Raw genomic sequence first — 14,454 nt, 5'->3', positions numbered from 1 at the left:
CATAGTAAAGCAAGGTGTTGCCTACAGCAAATAGGTGGTCAGAAGTGAACCATAACACTGAAAAATGTTAACATTTTATCTCACAAATATGTAAGAGAGCTTGGTAACACCAGTGAACAGTTTTTTTTTTTTCAAGATAGAAACACTGTATGAAGGACCACCAGGGAAAGTTTTCATTAACAGTGGATGTTTTATCGATATTATGAAGCTTTGTTATACTAGTATAGTAATTTTGTTGTAATTATTGCTGTCTTGTTAACGCTTTTGTCTTTTCATTTTTTAGAACATGCTGCTAAAATCATTAATGTCTTTGTATGAATTGGTTCATTTTAACTGGTTAGCTGAAGAGATTTGCATGAATTAATAATACCTAGTGAAATTTTTAGTAAGCCTGAAGGTCCTCACTAGAGACTTTATTAAAAGTTTGACCCTCAGAGACTGGGAATTGGGTAAGTTCCATAACTGCAAATAGGTTTTGTTTTGTTTTCAAACAATGCACAATGGACATTATTAGGAAATAGATAGGGATTTCTAGTAAAGGAACATTAGTGTGAAAGAATGAGAAGGGAGTTTGTATTGAGGCAGCCCTTTGGGCCAGAGACATCATTAGCAAGACTTAGGGCTGAGTTTATTTTTCAAAGATCATACTTTGATTGTATGAAGCAAAGAACGCTAGAAAGTCTCTCCTGAAGGCTGATAACCAATCTTTTTATTAAAGAAAATGACAACAATCCAATGTCAGGGAAATCACATTAGTAGCCTAACCCCAGTCTATATCAAAGGTTTGTTTTATAAAGGACCTCTACACTCTTCAGCTTTAAACTGATAATGGTTTCTCTAATGAAGAACCCAGAAGTATTATTGGCCTGAATTTCTCCTAGTGCCATCAAACCACAATAATTTAGTCGACAAATATTCCTGCCCTCCTCCTGAAAATGTTGTGAGAGCTTCCAACTACAAAAGCACTCAGCAACAGCAATAACAGTTCAGCGGTGCCTAGCTGGTTCATTCGGGAGAGCATATGACTTTTGATCTCGGGGTTGTAAGTTCAAGCCCCACATTGGGTGTAGAGATTACTTATAAATAGAATCTTAAAAATAAGACCGGTTCTATTCTCTCCTTTGTTCTCCTACGTAGTCTCTCTTCTACTTATACAAGTATATGTGGATGTTCCTGGGCTCATTATAGCTGATCACTCAACCTTATCATTCACTACCTAGGTTCCTGCTAGAGCTCTGGATGGGCCTGAAATCAAAGCACTTTCAGAGAAAGTAAAGTGGGATGACTACGATTGGCCACTTCAAACCCTCAATGCTTGGGAGAAAGAGGCTGGCTCCTCTTTTAATGAATGAGCGACACACTCATTCCATCATATTGACTCAAGCTGGCTTTCAAACCTGAGGATCAGCTGCTAACTCAAGCCAGCCAGACTTCACCAGATATGTCCATCTGACACTGCCATAAAAACATTAAATGAAGGTAGCTTCATGGACAGCAGATAATGCCAATATTCTCCAGTTCTTTATGTTTACATTTATCAACATGAAACGTCAAATAAAAACCAGAAACTAATAAAAGGAAATTAAAATTAAAAACTATACACACATGGTGGCTACCTAAAACAACTACTAATATCACTTATGCATATCTTTTCAGAATTATTTCTCATATTCATTTAGGAAGGTGGAATCATATTGGAAAGAGTGTTTTAACTTAACAGTATTAAAAAGAACTCTGCTTCTAGCAACAAGCATAAATCTACATCACAATTAGCTTCTTGGGATGAGAAACACCTGGGTACCCAGGTGTCAGGAACCCTTTCTCTCCGAATGGAAGCAGTCTGGCTCACACCATCTATCAAGCAAACCTCAATCCATGCTGAAGTCTCCCCCTCGCCCCAGTCAGAGTCGCATTGCTGAAACTCCTCATCCCAGGGTGCCTGGCTGGTGTCTGGGACCGGGTCCCCAGCCGGCAGCCTGGGTAGGGGTGGGACTGCCAGAGACCAGAATGAGGGAGTGCACTACGCATGTGCGGTACAAGTCTATGCATTTCCTTCCAGGAGCCCGAAGGCCAGCAGTCAGCAACGTGGGCTTCTGGCCTGGCATGGAGGCCTCAGTCTGAGGTCTTCCAAGGTTTCGGGGTTATAGCATCCTCAGTGCTTCATTCCATGGCATATCCTTGGGGCCAGTGGTTGTTCCCTGTAGCAGCGAGCCAAGAACTCATGAACTCATCTCGGGAGACCATCGTGCCTGTTCCTTGAGGCTTTCCCCTGAAGAACAACAGCGCCAGGTACGTACATAATGGATTGGTTTCATTATTTGTTTCCAGTGTTATTGAAATATAATTGGCATATAACATTGTGTAAGTTTAAGCCGCACATGATTATTTGATACATGTATATATTTATGAAATGATGATGACAGTATGTTAGTTAACACCCCATCACCTTACCTAATTACCCTTTTTATGTGTGTGGTGAGAAATTTTAAAATTTACTCTCTGGGGAGCTTGGGTGGCTCAGTCCGTTCAGCATATTAGGACTCTTGATTTAGTCTCAGACCGTGATCTTACAGTTTGTGCTGAGAGCACGGAGCCTTCTTGAGATTTTCTTTCTCCTTTTCTCCCCTGCTCATACATGCTTTCTCTCAAAATAAACATTATAAAAAAAATTTTACCCTCTTAGCAGCTTTCAAGTATATTGTCAACTGAGCAAAGAAGCAGAGTTGAAATAAAAGCATTTATGTAAGATCTCAGAATTGCAGTTTGGGGAGCACAGATTCAGGTAGCAACCCAAACTTTGCCCCCCTAGGGAACAAAGTGAAAGGTTTTTAAAAACAAAAGGGGACGCTCCTGTGTATTGTTTACAAAGAATTTTGATTGCTGTTGGTGGCAGAAAACTAATCTTGGCTAAATTGGTTGCTAAGGTCAGCTCAGCACCTCTCACTGTAGCAAATTGCAGGCTGAGTTCTTTGAATATTTACAGTTTGGTCCAGTTCATAATTCATGGTTCATACACCAAAGATGTGCACAAGGCCCAGTTCCTTACTGGCCTTCCCACTCCATTTTAAAACCCCTTGAGTTGAGTTACTCCAATTCATTTTGTAACCAAATCAGTTTACGTCTTGGTGAGTTACAGATAGAGACTACACCAGGTGTATGTTAATGAAGCTTGTGTTCCTCCTTGGATGGAGATTTTAACATTATAATGAGGTAGAGGTAGCTGTTGGACACTCCATGGCCTATCCATGCAGGTGTGATTCAGTGGTCAAGCTAAAACTGGCCTAGGCTGGCTGGAGCCTCTAAAACATAAGGTTAACATTCCAGTGAAGAAGAAGGGAGAGGGGGGTCAGTGAAGATCTTGCTTGTGACAATTTTAACCTCATTCACCCTATAGGACATGGTTTCAATTTCACTTTTTCCCCCTTCCCATCTAGATCTTTTTCTGAAAGCATTGGCAATCATCTATAGATTTACCCAGAAGGTAATGTCTCAAGTTAGGGTGGGGAGGGGAAGTTTTTAATCTTTGATTATTGTTTCAAGGAGTCACTGTCGTTTAGGGTCAGGCCATATTTGAGCAACAAGGAAGCAATCAGGAAATGGTTCTTAGACAGTTTCCTCTTCTGAGGACTTTATTATGCCATATGGAGGCTCAAATAAATCAGCCTGTGGGAGTAACCATAATCAGGCACTTGTAGAGGTTTTAGGTGGAACTTTCTTAGCAAGGTAGTGAGCATAAGAAGAGCAATTAGCAATAATATTTTAAAAGTCTTGTGGACATTACACATTAATCTAGGAAATTGTTAAGAATGTTGGATTATTAAGTATCTAAGGGCTCAGTAAGCTGTTAGTGTGATAGAGCAGATCTAAGGAAGTAAAAATCTTATACCAATTGTAGGCAAGTTAGCAAGGCCAGTACATATTTTAACAAGATTGAGTCGAAAGTACAAAAATGGAGTAATTGCTGACAACTCTTTTCACATTTCCCCTTTTGCTCATAATTCCCTAGAGAAAAAAAAAAAAATCAATAGGGTAATATTAGTCCCTTGAGACCAGGGTGGATTAATTCCACTCTAGTTTTTCTGGTCCATAAAATCCATCCTGATGAAAAGCATCAACATGGTCATCAGTGCAAACATAAGCTGCATGGTTGGGTAAGTGACAGCAGAGGTTCCAATTTTTAGCAATCATTTGGTTCACATAACATGCATGTTATTAAGAAAAATAGTAATAAACCAGTTTGTGCTATTGTTATTAACCATGATCCTATTCCTGATGGATATTAAGGATACTAAGGATATTAAAATAATCTCCAAGTCCTGGCCTGTGTCCTGTCAGCTAACAGGTTGGTACTATCGTTTACAGATTTTAGTTCTTGTGTTATTCTGCCGAATCAATTAACATAAAAAAAAAATTCTTCTAATAGGGCATAAGTACCTCTCCATTGGGCCATTAAGATGTTAAGTGCCCTTCTGTTTTGTAGGATAATTTCTACCAGGCTACCAACTTGAGTTTGTTGATACCCAAATGCTTGAACAGAAGCATTGAAGGTGGTGGTCACTTAGACTATGGATAGGTTATGTATTGCCTTTTTCAAGTCTGTTATTCCAACCCAAGGAAAGAATGCTCATGCAAAGTAACCAAGGCCCTTTCTGTCTACAATTGCTTTGTATCAATGCAGAATTATAACTTTCCCAGCTTTGCCAAGTTCTTTTTAATTGATATGAGAAGGATCTCAGATTTGGTACATGAGCAGTGGAAGGAAGAGTTTTTCTAATGTTGGCATCAGTGGTAAGAGCAACAATCCCACAACACCCCTTCCATTTAATGGGAAGAGTAGAGTGAATATTGGCACCACATAAACAAACAAACAAATCCAGAACCTTCTAGGGGTGAGGCATAAGTGGGGTCCTTCTGCTCTTTTTTATCAGTTTCAAAGGAAGAAATCTCATGATCAAAATGTAATCATCTTCACAGAGTACATAATCATCTGATTTATGGAATTTTCTCAGTGATTTTAAGAGCATCTTATATTTCTATATACTTGAAGCAATAAATGAGTTTGATTATTGTGAGTCAGATTCATGTTAAGATATGGGAAGCTTCTGGGATGAAGACAGAAGGAATTAAGTTTTTACCATTCTCCAGATGTTTTTTTTATCAGTGTCCCACATTGTGCCAATAAAAGGGATATTGCTTCCCAATATCCAGTTCCATTATAGATCTCATTTCTCCACCACAAGAATACATTACAAAGAAGCGTTTTGTAGTTGTATAGACTCCAATGTGAAGTGAAATCATGGTCACCTGAATCATATAAGAGTGTATAGTTACAAATATTCAGTAAAAGATAATCTAATGTTTTACTTGTACCATTTATATTTTTCAAAACATAATGATTATTAGTCAAGGCCCATATCTGAGTTAAAGGTATTCCCTTATGAGTAGGGGAATCCAATAGAAGGTATTTGTATTTGGGGCATGTTTTCCAGATGGAAGTTGGTGAATATTTCCAAGACACAAAAAGAGAATCCTACGTTACCCGTTAAGTTTTTCTAACCCTTTAGGGATAAACGCCAAGCTATTAATTCAGGCACATCATAAGGATGGTTTGCTCTGGCACAAATCCAACAGTCAGAAAGACTGTTTGAATCAGAAAGTCAGAATCAGAAGATTTTTGCAGGGGAGCAAAAGGATGTGATAAGACTTGACCATCAGCAATGAGGGTAATAAGAAAAAGTAAAATGTTAACCCAGGGACTAGAATTATTCCTAGTAACAGAGGCCATTGTAAGAACTTAGAGAAAGTTGGTTTGATATGTTGATTACTGTATGAATTCCAAGCAGGCTAGAGCAATTAACAGGCAATAAATTCAGTCTCTAATGCAGTAACCAATATGAAAAATGGGTTTTTCCAATACTATAAGGTTTTACCATCCAAAAAGGAATCCTACTGTGTAATATAGCAAAAAGCATTAGGATGCTTATTAGGAAAAATACTCAATATTTTAATAGTCCTTCATAACTAATTTCCCCAAAAATCTGAGGGGTGCTCTTCAAGTTTAAATGCCAAGCATAAACCCATTCCTGGAATCTTCACTTTGTGCAAAGAGGTCCACAAGAAGGAGTACAGAATACATGTTATAAATGGTGTTATATTCCTTCATAGAAAAGTAGATAAAGGAGCTTCCCCAATAAGATGATTATGAGAAGGGTTATAGAGAAAATAACAAGTTATTGGGGAGCCTGGGTGGCTCAGTTGGTTAAGTGTCCAACTCTTGATCTTGGCTCAGGTCATGATCTTGTGGTTCGTGGGGTCAGGCCTCACATTGGGCTCTGCAGTAACAGTGTGGAGGTTGCTTGGATTCTCTCCCTCCTTCTCTCTCTGCCCCTTCCCTGCTCACGTGCCCCCCCCTTCTCTCTCTCTCTCTCTCTCTCTCTCTCTCAAAATAAATAAACTTAAAAAAAGTTTTTAAAAAAATAAGTTATTGGTAAAAGGGGGAGAAAAAGACTTGAAGTAAACAGTATTTGTTGCAGCATCTTGGGTCAACTGTGTACTCAGAGGTACTCTGCTTCAACTCTGAGTCACTTCGAGTTTTAGGTCTGCAGTTGGTTCTGATGTTCACTGAGGGGCTGGGACTTTCTTTAAATGAGAAACATGAATCCAAAAGTCAATGTCTTTGAGTTTAGCTGTGCAAGGGTTGGTTAACAGTATTCAGTTGGGTCGTTTCCATCAGGGTTGTAGGGTGTCTTTGGGGAGATGTCTTTGTCAGTAGACAAAATCTCCAGCCTGTAGATCATAGTAGAGGAGGTCTTCAGGAGAACATGCTGTAAAAAGGTTTTTCTACCAAGAATGAATTTTTCTTCAAGGCTTTTATCAGTTCTTTATAGTATTCAAGCATTTCTCCTTTGACTGGTATGGGCTTATAAGCCCCAGAGTCTAGGTCTTCCAGTTGTGACAAAGGAAGATTGTATATGTTTCCCAAAGGGTGTGGACCTTAGATTTTTATAACATAAGTGGCAGAGTCTTAGGTCAGGGTAAATTAAAAGCTTCTATAATTGTGGCTGTGTTTTAATTATGCCATTGATTCTTTCTGCTGGCCTTGATGATTGGGATGGTAGGTGCAGTGAAAATGCTGTAGAATAGATTAAATTTCACAAAGTGCCTTGCCTATTTGTCCTGTGAAATGAATTCCTCCATCACTATGTAATTCAGATGAAATTCCTAGTTAGGTATGATTTTCTGTAATAATATCTTGACTTCTGCTGATGCAGGGACAGGCTTACACCCAATGAGAGTGCATGCATACCATTACCAGTACATATTTGTATCCTTGTGAGGGGGACATATGGATAAAACCCACCAAACTTCAAAAGGTTCTAAAGGTAATGGGAAATGCGACATAGAAATATGAGTAGGCTTCCCAGGATTATGAGTGTGGCAAATTAAACAATGGTAAATTTCTGCTGCAGTTTTATGAGGTGGGTTCTGCAAAAACTGTTGTCCCCAGTCCATCATTTTATCCATGTTCCAGAGGGTCATTTTATGGTTAAATTTTAAAATCATTTTCTATAGGCAGTCATGGACAGGCTGCCTATTTGGGCTGGACCAAAGGTGGGTGTTGGGATCAAATTTACAATTTGATTCTATCTACTTCTTTATTTCATTAAGAGTGACATTATGTTGAATATCCTAAATTGTTTCAGGTCACTCAAAATGAGTTTGTTTAAGGTCTCTAAAGGAATTAAGGTTGACATTAATTTTAATGTGAAATGATTTTGTAAAGTTGCAATTTTTTGCTATGCTATCTGCCATTTAATTGCCTTTAATTTCCTCCACGTTTGCTGCATAATGAACAGGAATTTTAATTATAGATAGTTGTTTGGGTAACTGAGTTGATCGAGTAATTTCAGGGCATAAGAATTATTTTTAATTTGTTGCCCAGTAGAAGTTAGAAATCCTCTGTTTCCAGACCATTCTGAAATACTTTGTAGCTCCAAAAGCATATCACCCTTTCCTGTATGTGTTGGCTATTTTATCCTTTGCCCATGTTAAAGCAAAAAGTTCAGGGGCACCTGGGTGGGTCAGTAGGTTGGGCATCTGACTTCAGCTCAGGTCATGATCTTATGGCTTGTGAGTTCGAGCCCCTCATCAGGCTCTGTGCTGACAGTTTGGAGCCTGGAGCCTGCTTTGGATTCTGTGAGCATGAGGATTAGGCACAACTGGGTGACAAGGTATAACTATAATTTATTGCTCTTAGGTCCTGCACAAATCTCTGCCCTTTTCCGTGAGGTTTTTGTATAGGAAGAATTGGGATATTATAAGGGCTAGTGCATGGAATAATTAAACTCTTATTTAATATTCCTTGATTGTGGGTTTAATGTCTTTAATATCTTCAGTATTCAATGGGTATTGCTTAATATTGGGAAGTGGCTTAGAAGAGTCCATCTGAATTGTTATAGAAGGAGCAGAGTGTATGTGTCCAATGTCAGCAGAACATTTAAACCAAAGGATGTCAGGGACAGTGTCAAGAAGTAGATGCTGTGTAATTTGAATTATGGGAAAGACAGGTATTGGTATTGACCCATTTATTGTAAATTCTTTTATGTTTTGTTGATCTGTTGTTTCTAGAGATATTTATCCCTTTTAAGAGAAAGAAATATGGTCCTGAAAGATCTTGAGAGAATCATGTCCTAGTGAATGAACAGGAATTGTGGGGATGAGTAGAAACTCGTGTGTGACCAGCAGTGGTCCCTGTTAAAAGGAGATAAACAAGGAGTTAAAAAGTCATAGGGTTATTGGAAACTCCCACCATTTGAAGTGTTTCTGTACTCTGAGGAAGGGGAAAAGAGAGGCTGGTGGGGTTAAGAACTGATACTGTTGCTCCTGTGTTTGTAAGAACTAATGGTACTTCATTCCCCCAAAATGGTAAGATCTGTTTCTCCTAAGGTGTTGATTAATAGTAGTTGGGAGATCCCTGTTATCTTTGAAGCCTCCCTATTCTGTCATGTGAGCAAAAGGTGGAATTTTTTCAAGTGGTTTGGTTTGTATATGTCTTTTGAGTTTTAGACAATCTTTTGTTCAATGCCTAGGCTTTTTCTGATAATGATATGATAAACTCCTTTAATAATGTTTGGACCTTGATTTTTTCGTTGCTTTCTAGGAGTGGTAGTTAATTGGTGTAATTGAAAATCCATGATCTGTACACCCTGGACCTATAAATCCATGGCTTCCAAGGTTTTCTTTTTTTTCCTGTCTGCTGTAGAATGTGGGATAACTGAATGCAGATAAGGAATTATTAATGCCATCTTACTGTTTTCTGGCTGTTTTATAGTCTTTTTGTTTCATTCTTTCTGTCACTGTGAGTTGATGATTTTTCTGTAGTGGTATGCTTTGATTCCTTTCTTTAGTATATCTATTGTAGTTTTTGGCTTTGTGGTTACCATGAGGCTTTATGTACCACTTTAAATTCATTCCATTTTGATGGGTATTTTGTTTAATTCTACTTCCATCTATCATAAATAGGCACTAAATAATATCTATTTAAATATACCCTTATTTTCTTATTCATCAAAAGTAAAATGTCTGGATCAAAGTGCATGAATATTTCAAAGGTTTTTAATCTTTTTCACTAACTTGCCATCCAGAAAGATCGTATAAATCTGGGAGAAGTCCCTACTTCATGATACTCCCAACAGTTTGTCTATCATTATCCTTTTTAATTTTTGCCAAACTGATATCTCTTCTTTCTCCTCATCCCCAAAGATAAAATAAATAAAGCTTCAATGATGTTTTAATTTTCTTAATTTATTTTTTTAAAGGTTTTATTTGTAAGTAATCTCAACACCCAACCTGGAGCTCAAACTTACAACCCTGATATCAAGAGTCACATGTTCAGGGGTGCCTGGGTGGCTCAGTCAGTTAAGTGTACAACTTTGGCTCAGGTCATGATGTCATGGCTTGTGAGTTTGAGCCCCAAATGAGGCTCTGTGCTGACAGCTCATGGCCTGGAGCCTGCTTAGAATTCTGTGTCTCCCTCTCTCTCTGCCCCTCCCCAGCTCACGCTTTGTCTCTCTCTCTCCTTCAAAAATAAATAAACATTAAAAAAGTTTTTTTTAAAAGTCTCATGTTCTACCAGCTGAGCCAGCCAGGGGCCCCTTAATTTAAATTTAAATAAACTAAACATAGTTTCTTAAATTTATTGGCTATTTGTATTTCTTCTCTTTTTTATGTCCATTAGTCCTTCTTTCTATTTAGATGTTCACCTTTTTCATAGCAATTGTGAAAGCTCTTTATATGTTAAAGGTGTTAATCTTTAATCTCATAAATGTCTTAAATATTTTTCTTGTAATCTTATCTGGCTGTTAACTCTGTTTGTTTTTTTCTTAATTATATAGCAGTTTTAAAGTTTTACATGGTCATTGTAAGATGGTCTACCCAGGAGAACTGTGTTCTTGCCCACTAGTTAAAAGAAATAAAAAATTAATTCAGTAAACAGCTCCAAAGAGTTGCAAAAGCAAAAATGTCAAACATGGAATAGTAAGGCAACCCAGAGATTACTCATGGTGGAAGGTTCCAATAGGGAGGGAGGAGTGGTATTAACAGAATCCATGATTCTGGCCACATGCAGCGTTTTCCTTCAGGAGCTGGAATTAATGAGGAGGCTGGTTGTGCTGGAGACACTGCTTACAGCAGAGAAAGAGGGGAGAAATACTGTGATTTCTTTCCCCAGACTCTTTAATTTCTTATCAGTACCTCCCATTGTCCAAATCTAGCCAGAAGCTAGTTGAAAGGAGTCTGGGAAACAAGAGTTTAGAGAGGTCATTTGATTATGAAACAAAACACAGGAGAAGTTGGGAAATGGATTGAGGGCAAACATGCAAATGATCAGAAGAATCTCAAACTTCAGTTATTCTGTTTATGATTTCTAGATTTGCTGTTTTGGTAGCAAAGTCCTTTCTCAAGATTACTTCCTCTACTATTTGTATTCAGTTTGGATTCTTACATATTTTGTTCATAGGAAATATAGTTTGATTTAAGATGTGAACAGAAATCCAACCTTATTTCTAAATGACAGGCTAGTTTTCCCAACACCATTATTTCTCCATTGATTTGAAATTACACCTTTAAGATATTTTGGAATCTTATTTTATTTTATTAAGTTTATTTGTTTATTTTAAGAGAGACAGAGAGCATGTGAACAGGAGAAGGACAGAGAGAAGGGGAGAATCCCAAGCAGGCTCCATCCTGTCAGTACAGAGCCTGATGCGGGGCTCGAACTCATGAACATGTAGGTCATGACCTGAGCCGAAATCAAGAGTCAGACACTCAACCAACTGAGCCATCCGGGAACCCCAACATACTTTGAGCTTTTAAAGTAATTTGGGTTTATTTCTGTACTTTTATCTAGTTCCACATATATATATATATATATATACTTGTATATTTTGACAGCCTACCATATTGCCTTGTGTGCTAAATGTTTGTGACAAGCACTTATTCTTCCAGATGATTCTTAGTATAATTTTGTGTAATTAGGAAAAAAATATGAGAATTAGAAGAAGTGGAGATGTTTTAGGTGTGCATATTAAGTTAGCACCCACCTGAAACTGTACTTCTTACTTTTACTTTTTGAGTTCACCACAGAAAACATATCAAAGTTTAAAGACCTATGTATCCCACCCACCATGCTCCCCTCCCTTAGGTTGCATGGTCACTAACCACAGTCCCAGAGAACAACCAGTACAGACTGGGGAAGAAGGGCAGGGGCCCTGGATGAAACATGGGCAAGAATAACCTGGAATTGATAGGTTATTTGGCATCTAGAAAATCTTGCATCTGAATTAGTGATAAAAATATTAATCAAAGATAAAAACCAAAGTGATTATTAGGAAGGAAAATTTTGTGTAAGAAAGGAAACATCATCATAGTACCCTTATGTGTTTTTCCTATGAACAAAATTTATGCAGTCATACGAATATTGATAAAATAATAATTCTAATATAGCTGTATTGAAAGGGTTAGGGATGTGAAGAATTAAGTATGGAAATTCTCATATTTGAATGTATGAATTTAATAATTTTTAAAGCTGAAAAGTCAACAAATGGCAACATATACATATGATTTTAAAATATGGACATGTTTAACATAAGCATAGATAAAAGAGTTGAAAGTGGTTGTGGGGATTGATATTTCTTCATTAAAAACTGAAGTTTTAGGGGGGATAAAGTGATCTTGAATAAGTATATGAAGTATTTAATGAATACATACTTAGAACTAAGAGCAAGGATTAGCTTGCTCAATATGCCACAGTTAATAAGTGACAGCCTGGATTTACATACAGGGAAGGCTTAGAGGAGAACTAGAATAGAGTTAAAAACTAGTCTGCAAACTAGGGCTAGAAGGGAAATTCTTGACTTGATGAAGAACATTTTTGAAAAAACTACAGCCAAGGTCCACTTCAGAATGGCAGCATAAGTTTCATGGCCCAGTTCCTCAAAAGAAGAATAAATGGTAAAATTATATATTAAAAAACACGATTTAAAAATCTCTGGAGGGGAACCTGGGTGGCTCAGTTGGTTAAGCGTCTGACTTTGGCTCAGGTCATGATCTCACCAGCTTGTGAGTTCAAGCCCCACGTCGGGCTCTGTGCTGACAGCTCAGAGCCTGGAGCCCACTTTGGATCTGTGTCTCCCCTTCTCTCTGCTCCTCCCCCACTCATGCTCTCTCTTTCTCTCTCACTCTCTCCTTCAAAAATAAACAAACATTTAAAAAAATCTCTGGAAAATGGGGTGACCACCCAAGTGCTACAGTGGGGTTGGACCATGGAGGTGGTGCCACTGATATACCGGGTAGCGGTTTGCAGGGCTGCTGGGTGATGAGGACCAGCTGAGGGTCTATGACAGGCTTGGAGCTCTGGTGGACGAACTGGCAGATGTGTACCCCAATTATAAACAGGAGGAGGAAGAGCGCCTCTACTACCGCCTGGACATGCTCAAGAACGTGCTGGCGGCCAGCTCAGGTGGCATGCTTCCTTCCATTCGGCATCTGCCTGGGCCTCCTGTAGATGCTGCTGATCCTGCACTATGATGAAACCAGCATGAGGTGAAGTATGGCAACATCAGGTTGCCTGACGTGGACAATAAGATGCTGATGGACATCAACATGACGCCCATTGCTGCTTTGCTCTGTACACCTGTTCTCATCAGTGGCCATGAGAGGTTTGTGGTTTGGGCTCTGTGCCCACATTAACCTGTGAAAACTGAAATGTGTGGACCCAAGGCTCACCTGAGACAACCAGCAAGTCCATAGCTCTTCTACTCTGTCCTAGGGCCCCTGACTCCAAGGCCAGGGATTGCTCCCACCTCACATCACCTCATGAGCTTGAACCTGGAACTGTGGCCACTCTGATTTCAGGCAACAGCAGTCTGGGTAGGCTAATGGTGCCAGCATCCCTCCCACTGCCCACTGGTTTTTTGGCACCAAGTGGATGATATTCCTGGCTGTGGGCATGTATGCCCTCTGAAAGAGAAAGAAAAAGAGATCTGTGGAAATTGTGCTAAGAGCATGCAGCAAGTGAAAAAAACATTCATTCAAGAAAATATATTAAAACTTGGTAAGAACAGTGAGAATCTACAGCCTTTGAATCATAACCTGCTCTCTGCCTGTGCCTTCCCAGCTCGGTCTGACAAAAGGTCCAATTCACTCAGGTGCAGCCAAGGACACAGAACTCCCTCCTTATATCTCTCCCACCCACCAGTAGTAGACTATATTACTTCCCACAAGGGCCAGGCCTACAGCCTTTCTCACCTCCTTCCAGCTATGTGTTGTGGAGATTAAATTCTAGGTGAGTGTGATCAAGTTTGTGGATCCCTTCTTCCACCCAGTCCACACTCGTAAGGTAGAGACTCTACCCTAGGTGTGGCATAACAAAAATACCAGGCCCTGATCACCTTGGGACCAAGCTCAGTTGTAAGGCAGTTGTTCCAGACTGGAAGGAGCAAGCTGAGATCAGAGGCTGCTTGCTGTGCCTACCTGGTGACCCATGCTTTTTTCTTTTTTTTTTTTTAATGTTTATTTTTAAGAGAGAGAGAGACAGAGTGCAAGTGGAGAAGGGGCAGAGAGAGGGAGAGAGAGACACAGAACCCGAAGAAGGCTCCAGGCTCTGAACTGTCAGCACAGAGCCTGACATGGGGCTCAAACTCAATAGCCATGAGATTATGACCTGAGCCAAGTCGGACACTTAACTGACTTAGCCACCTGGGTGCCCTCCCCACCCCCCACACTGCCAGTGACCCACTCTTAAAGCTGGGGTATCACATGGAGAGAAGTGGGTCACTATCACTACTCCCATGTCTAGGAGTTGAGTCTTAGAGATTTTACCCAAAAGGGAAGAAAGGCCTTAGGAACAGAGACGTCAAAAGTGTCCCCCAACAAAAGTGACTTTATGGCAAAAGG

This window comes from Panthera uncia, chromosome C2 (assembly GCF_023721935.1).
Source record: "Panthera uncia isolate 11264 chromosome C2, Puncia_PCG_1.0, whole genome shotgun sequence".
Classification (NCBI taxonomy): Eukaryota; Metazoa; Chordata; class Mammalia; order Carnivora; family Felidae; genus Panthera; species Panthera uncia.
Note: the sequence above shows the minus strand (reverse complement) of the source record.